A 7,560-nucleotide genomic window follows, 5' to 3' on the forward strand; every position below is an offset into this window, starting at 1 on the left:
GAAATTTACATCTATTTTAACCATTTCACAAAACCTAAAACCAAACAAAAAATCATCTCACTACTTGGAGACATCTTAATTCTGTGACACAACTGAAGTTGTTTGATCCATCTGCCCCTTTCTTTGTGAAGTTTACCTTTGATTCTTACTTCACGTGTCTTAGCATGTCTAGCACAGAAGTACTTGGGCTTTCTTGGTAATGATTGCACTGTAAAACAAAAGGAAGCTCTAAAATGACATGGATGCATAGAATTATCCATTGCCATGGCTGGGTATATGTGATGTGTCTCCTAGAGAGCAGGAACTCACACTTCTCCTGGACAGTATCTGAGCTCACACCCTGCTTTTCCTCTTAATAGACCATTAAATTTGTCCCTAACCTCTGTACTGCTGTCATCTTTCTAAACTCTGCAGGAACTTCAGAACTTTGGGATCATTACCTTTCCATCACATTTAGTTGAAATTGGCCCACATGTTCAAAATTCCACTGTGGCAAGAATAAAGAGACAGATGCTGTAACAATATCAACCTCATTTTCATTGGAAGGAAGGCTAGAAAAGAACTGTAGAAAAACAGGACTGGTACACTTCACCCTTCCTTCTCAAAATAGCCAGATTTTCATTGTACATGTGTAAAACTTGTTTTTGAAAACTTTCTTCTTAAAACTAGCCCTGGTTATGAGATTGTGAAGAATTCTACAGGAGGATGCCATATTTTTAAACTGAAAATGAAACAAGAAGTAGATTTCCAGCTAATCTTCTCTGACAAACTGTCAAATAAAAGCTGTCCCAGAAATTTATTTCATAATTTGTGCCATACATGATTAAACCTGTGGTTCTGGATCCTGAGTCCTTTGAGCTTGCTGTGAAGGTAACCACAGTACTCCTTGTGACTGTATAATTTCCAGTGGCTGCTTTGTACTGACTAACTCACTCTGGCTTTTTGATTCTTTTTTTTCCTCTTTTGATCCCTTTTTTTCTTCTTTTGTATTATATTCACAAAATATAATACAGCATAAAATGCTCATTTTCTCCAAGCAAAACAGAAAAACCGATAGGTTTTTCTATGTTCCAGCATAGCCTGTCTTGTATTATGATACACTGACAGGCATGGACTTCTGAAGCACGTGCTACTCTTCAGTATGAGGCTTGTGTATGATGGAAAAGCATCATTGAATGCCAGGGGCTTTTTCTTTCACTAAGCCTTTTTATGGCCTAGGACATAATGGCCTTTTCCTGCCTCAGTCTGAGATTAAAATTTTGGCTTGTGCTGGTTAATACAGAGCTATACATTTAGCTGTGTTACATTTTTATTGCAAGATGAGGATTTATGAATTTTAAAAGTCAAGTGTTCTGTCTCCCTTGGCAATATCTTTTTCATTCTTCCCTGCATAGTTAACTCAGCTGGCATTTAGAAATAGATTCTTTTTAAAATTTGCTTTGCATCCAGGAGAATTTCCTGACTTTACACATTATTTCTGTTTTCACTTTTGCTACTCTTTTTTTTTTCAGATGCTAAAGCAGTCTTGCAATTTTTGTTTGAAAAGTCATTCTTTTAAAACCACACACAAGCGAGATATCAAAAAGAAGGATTTAAAAATGTAATTTTAAATAGATGCCTTTACTCATGCACCCCAAAATTGCAAGAAGTAGTAATAAAAATGGGAATGTCCAAACCTGGTTAGTAGTATACTCAGGGGATGAAGCACAGAAGAATAAACTACATTCTGGTTTCTGGTGGCTGCTGCTGGCAGATGGTTATGGTTTGACTTTCATTTCCAACCTTTTCCTAAGCATTCTGCCTTTGGCTCAAGCACAGATTCCACTGAGATCATGTAAACTGTGCCAGAAGTGGACCCTCTAAACTGCATCTCACAGGCAGATGTGGTATTTACACAGAACTGCCAGGGTAAATCTCATCTTGAGGAGATTAGTGGGAAGCTCAAGTTCCTATTTTTTAATGGAAGTTTTGACATTCTGAAAACAATAGAAGATGATTTTGTCCTTGCCATTACCACTTCTGAATATTTACTGTAACTCATGTTGATTCATGTATTTATTAATTAATTTCAGATTCAGTGGTGATTATTTTAATGAGATAAATAACAAAAAGGTTTTTTCTTCTTGCAATGTCACCTTTTTGTACAGTGTGTACATGGATGAAGTCAATTTCATTTGCAGATTAGCCCATCTGACCCAGTTACCTTCAAAGATGTAATATTCTCCTTCTGATCATTTGCAACAGTAACATCAACCATCCTTGATTTGGGATTTGAGAGCAAGTTGTTTCTGTTACTCTGCTCGCTTGCATAATTCTCAGGTCTTTGTCTCCCCTGTGATTTTTAGACATACTCTTCTTGTCCTTGCTTTCCATAAATCCTTGAGAGACCACTTTCTTTGGCAGTGCCTTTCTTTTCTGTGGATCTAAGAATATTAACTTCTCTCTCCTTAATTATGCTAGCCAGGTCTCTTGTGATATGGTCTCTTCCCAAGAGACTGTACTTGGTATCTCTTATCAAATCCCTTCTATGTAATGCCAATGTAATGTATTGTAATACTATTCTATTTCACTTTATTCTAGCCCCTGATTCACTTGTTCAAAACCCAGTTTTTACAGATGTATGTAGGTGATGATTTAATGTGTAATTATCTCTTTTGAAGCTGACACTTTGAAGAAATCAATGAGCTATGGAAATAATAAGGTGAGAAAATGGGCTTCATTTCAGTCATTATCCCTACACTGCATTCCTGAGGAAGGCTGCCAAAGTGGTGTCAGCTGGAATAGAAGAGTCTCTTGGAGGCTCCAACCAGCACAGCACAAACCCATTACAGTGCAGGATGAAAAACAGTGATTTTTAACACTTTGCTTTTCCCTCTCCTAGTTGGAGAAGAAAATCTGGACTGTTATCTTCACAGGTAAAAATAGAACTTTTCCTTCTACTTTCAGAGCTGTTGCCAGCTTTCCTTTACTGGTAATGCTAATGGTTTTCTGCCTCCCAGAATCCATGGCACCTTTGTGCCTTATGCCAGCTGGTCTAATTTTGACTACAAGTAAATTATCTGAGCAAAACTGAGTCTCTGCTTTTTATGTAGTCAGGATATACTACCTCATGAGTGTTTAAAGTTGGAAGGAAATGGGATTTGTGATTCTGGCTGGATTTTTAAAATTGCAGAATAGTCAGATAATTCATAACAGTCTTGCTAACATCAAACCATCTCTGTTTTCATGGCAACTGAATTCCATTCAGGAAGTTATTTTAATAAAAATACATTTTTCTCTCCCATTTTACAGAAAACTGTGTGCACACAAATAAAAATTTATTATTTTTTCACAGGCCACTCCTGTAAAAATTCAGTCTGGAATTGTTGCAAATCCACAACATTGATTTTCAATATGGCTTTTTTGTATATAGCAGTTTTGTTATCAGTAGCCCTTAATGGATTCTTTTTGGCTCTGAATGTACTTAAGTATTATTTGAACACAGGCAAACATTGGTGTTCACAACAGCCCAAAACAATGAGTTTCATCACTTAATGACATGCTTTATGAAACAGTACCTTCTTTTGTACATGTTTATCTCATCTTTTAGGTGATACTCTCTAGTTCTTGCATTAAATGCATGAGCAAACAGTTATTGCCTATTCAGTGTTTCCTGCCATTGCTTATTTACAGATCTGTTATCTCTTTCTTCAGGCTTCTGTTTTCCAGATGCTGACTCTGAGCCTGGTTCATGGTTCTTTGTGTGGAAACCATTTTTTACCCACAATAGGCCTCCCACAGTTGTATTATATATATTTTCATTATTAAGGGGAAATACTACACACATTATTCACAGTAAGAGGGCACCATGGATTTGTTCACTGGTGTATTATCCTATTCTTTCCCTTGTAATATCTAACATTTAACTTCTGGATCAATACTGAGTACTGAGTTAATCTTTTTATAGGACTGTCTGTTATAATTCCAACATTTTTCCCTGAATAGGACTGTGTATCCAGGACTCATTCAGGACTCTTCATTATAAACACAAAGTTAAGGGTGGGCTGTGTTTACCATGTACACCATTTGTACCTACAAGTAATTTAATTTTACATGGGATCATTCAGCCATCCACCACAATGAAATCCTTATGTAAAATTTCTGCAGTCACTTTTTTGTTCCTGCTGCCCCAAGTAACTTACTGTTTTCAGCCACTTTGGGCATATTGCTGCTCCTTTCTCTTTTCTAAGTAATTGATAAACATTATGCAAACAGAGGTCATCTCTCTCTACTGATGGCTTTACTCCACTGTGAAAACTGATCTATTTGTGGTATCACATATTGTGTCTTAACTAGAATTAAATAGTATTTAACAAGTGTATTTAACAGTGTTAATCCTGGGAATATTTTCAGATGACAGCATTAATTATTTTTGGAAGGCTTTCATTGGGGAATTTGTCCAAAGCCTTCCAGAAAAGCAAGACAATTTGCCAGACATGTACTGTTCACATGGCTAGCAATTCTTTCAAAGATGAGTTTAGGATAAAAGACTCCACCTTAGACTTTGACTCTTTCTTGATAGAGCACATTTATTGATGTCTTTACCAACCCTGCTTTTTTTTATAATTAATAAGATTTGCTTACTGCATACATTAGGCTGGTCTCAAAACTCCCCAGGATTTTTCTAAAAGATCTGGTGTGAATTCAACCTTTTTAAAACTAGAGCAATTTAAAGCAAGAGGCTCCAAACCATAGTTGGCAGTTTGGCTGTTTCATTCCTAATGCCCTTTAAAATACATCATCTTTTAGACGAGAATTTTCTGCTCTTGGCAATTTACTACTGATTGAAACCTCTCCTACCAAGCTGGCAGATGTTTCAGGCAGGGAGATCCTGTGGCACATCACATACATATGCAGAAAAGGGACAAGATTCTAGCACAGGAACCCCCCTGAATTCCTCCACGGTGAACACAGAGGGAAAGTACCCTTCTAATTATCTACCATGGCCTTGTTTTGTTTGAAGTCTTTTACACCTTCCTCAATTATTGGCCAGACAGAAACTGTCAGATTCTCATTCCCAATATATTTGGAAAGGAGTTTATTATTTGTTTTTATGTCTTGCAGAATGTTTTCCTGAGAATATATTTTCTATATTGTGTTTTACACATGGTTTCCAAAGTTTATTTTCCTATATTTTCTATTTCAGCATAACTTATGACTTTTGAAAGGTTTCCTTAACCTCATACTAGTCTTCAATATGCTACTGTGAATATGTTATCTGAAAACATTATCCTTGTTTAAATGTCACACAGCAATAGGATGTCATCATCATCATGGCAGCTAAATGGAGTCTTTCATGATTGTGCTCTCCACCTTTGCAGTCTCTGTAGTTTCTTTTAGCACAGATGGAATTGCCTTTCTGGTAGAAAATCCATGCCTTCTTTTGATGGGATTCTACTGCTTCAGCCTCCCTTTATAGTTTTGCCAAGCTCTGCTCCAGGCCAAATCGGAGGACACAAAGCTTCTGTTGACACAAACCCAGAGGAAACGTCACTGAAAATATCATGCCCTTTCACATCCGGTCTCCACTCCCCTTGTCTTTTCTTTAAGTATTTCACCAAAACTTGTCTAATTGTAACTGTCAGCAGTGTGGTATAATTTTAGTTTAAGACCACTTTTCCTGAAGGAGCTACAAATTATTCCCCTGTGCTCGCTGAATCTCAGTTCTGCTTCTGTACACAATGTCCTGTATCTTTGTGCAAAATTCCTAAGACAGTTTTGCACTTCAGGCTTTGGGACTGGTTTAGCCAGCTGCTTGAAATGTTTTGAATTGTGGGTGAAACACCAAGCTCCTGAGTTCTAAGATGCTTTTGATTAAATATTGATGAAATTGCTGAGTTTTATCTGCCATTTCTAGATTTGGGAGGGAGAACAGGGACTGAACCAATATTGCTACTCTGAGAGATATTAAAATGAAGATATGTCCTGAATTATTGGGTAAATCAGCACTTTCACTTAGCCGGAAGCCTTCCTTGTTACAGGGAACAGTAAGTTAGAAGTTGAAAAATCCATGCTATTAATAGAATAGTATTCTATAAGATGTAAGAGTTTTGATAAATATTATTGAATATAATTTTGTTTTCTTTTCCCCCTTTTGCATGTCTACAGTGCAGCAGTACATCATGGTTGTGTTTTCCTTCCCTGATCTAAAAGGTGCTCCTAAACTTAAATAATCCAGCTCTGATTTTAAAAGTCTGGAACTAGAGGTAACACCAGAGAAGACCTCACTGTCTTCCTGGACTGTGACCCAGCAACATTTTCCCATGAGATCAGTCTCAGTGCAAATTCTTTTTAATACTATACCCACCATTGAAGTGTCCTATGTATTCATAATACTTCAAATGTCTTGTAAGTTTCATATGGTGTCAGTGGATTGTAACACCTGAAAATGAAAACTGATCTGCTTCTTTCATCAAAATACTTTGTCAGTGGGCAGAACCATTAACCAAGCAATGCAGCCACAAAGGTGATTCCCTTCACCAGGTGAATAAGGACCTGTTTAGAACTGTACACCAAATGGATATAGCAACAGAAAAAGCTTGACTTACCACCCTCTTCCTTGCTGCTCTGTGATATAAGTGGACTGAGAAAACCTTCCTTATTTCTGAATTCATACAACATAAAGGGACAGCACCAGCTCCTCTATACAAAGCCAAGAAAAATCTTCTTTCAGCATAACAGGGAGCAGCAATGATAAGGTCTGAAAAGAAATGTCACACTGTTCTTGAGCCCACTTCCTCTTTTGTTACACTTGGGGCAATGTCTACTACACTAAATTATCCAAGTAACGCACTCACTAGGGAAAGCAGTCTATCCATTGAATTCTGAGACTTTTTAAATAAGTCATTATTTCATGTGTTGTCTCTTCAAAGAACCCAGTTCACAAGTTAAGACCATTCCCTGCTTCTATCGGATACTCTGTAGAGAAGTAGGCTTCCATTTTTTTCCACTTACACTCAAGGAACACATGTAAAATTAATGTTGTTTGTTGTCAGTGACCTTCTGAGTCCATCCACGCAGAGGGGGTCAATCACCTGTTTTAGGGGAAAAAGTAGTACCTGGAACTGCAGATAAGGAATGTTAGTAAAGTTTAAGTATGACAAGGATTTGGAAATCTGAAGAATTGGATCAGATAGTGGAAGAGTAGTGAGAACATTTACTGTCCCTGTCTGACATTTAGAACTGCCTCTCACATGAACATTCCATGATGAAAAAGTACTTCCTGCTGAAAGCCATGTTTTGGCTATTTTTGACGTCCATACTGAATGACAGAGAAGACCATCCTGGTGGTGCTGCTTTAGGTTCCCAGGACAGCAGAGCTTAGCCTTAGACTCAAGTTTAAAGCAAGCTGGATGCAAGGCACAGTTGAGGAGCAAGGACACCACTGTCAAAGGACAGCTGAGGATTGACACAATGCTAAGATGATCTCAAATGACAATGAGCCCAATGGCTCTGCCAGCTGAGACTGTGGAATCACTGCAGCGGAACCACGGATGTAAAGAAACCCAAGTACCAAACAGG

This window comes from Agelaius phoeniceus, chromosome 1 (genome assembly GCF_051311805.1).
Source record: "Agelaius phoeniceus isolate bAgePho1 chromosome 1, bAgePho1.hap1, whole genome shotgun sequence".
NCBI classification, from domain to species: domain Eukaryota; kingdom Metazoa; phylum Chordata; class Aves; order Passeriformes; family Icteridae; genus Agelaius; species Agelaius phoeniceus.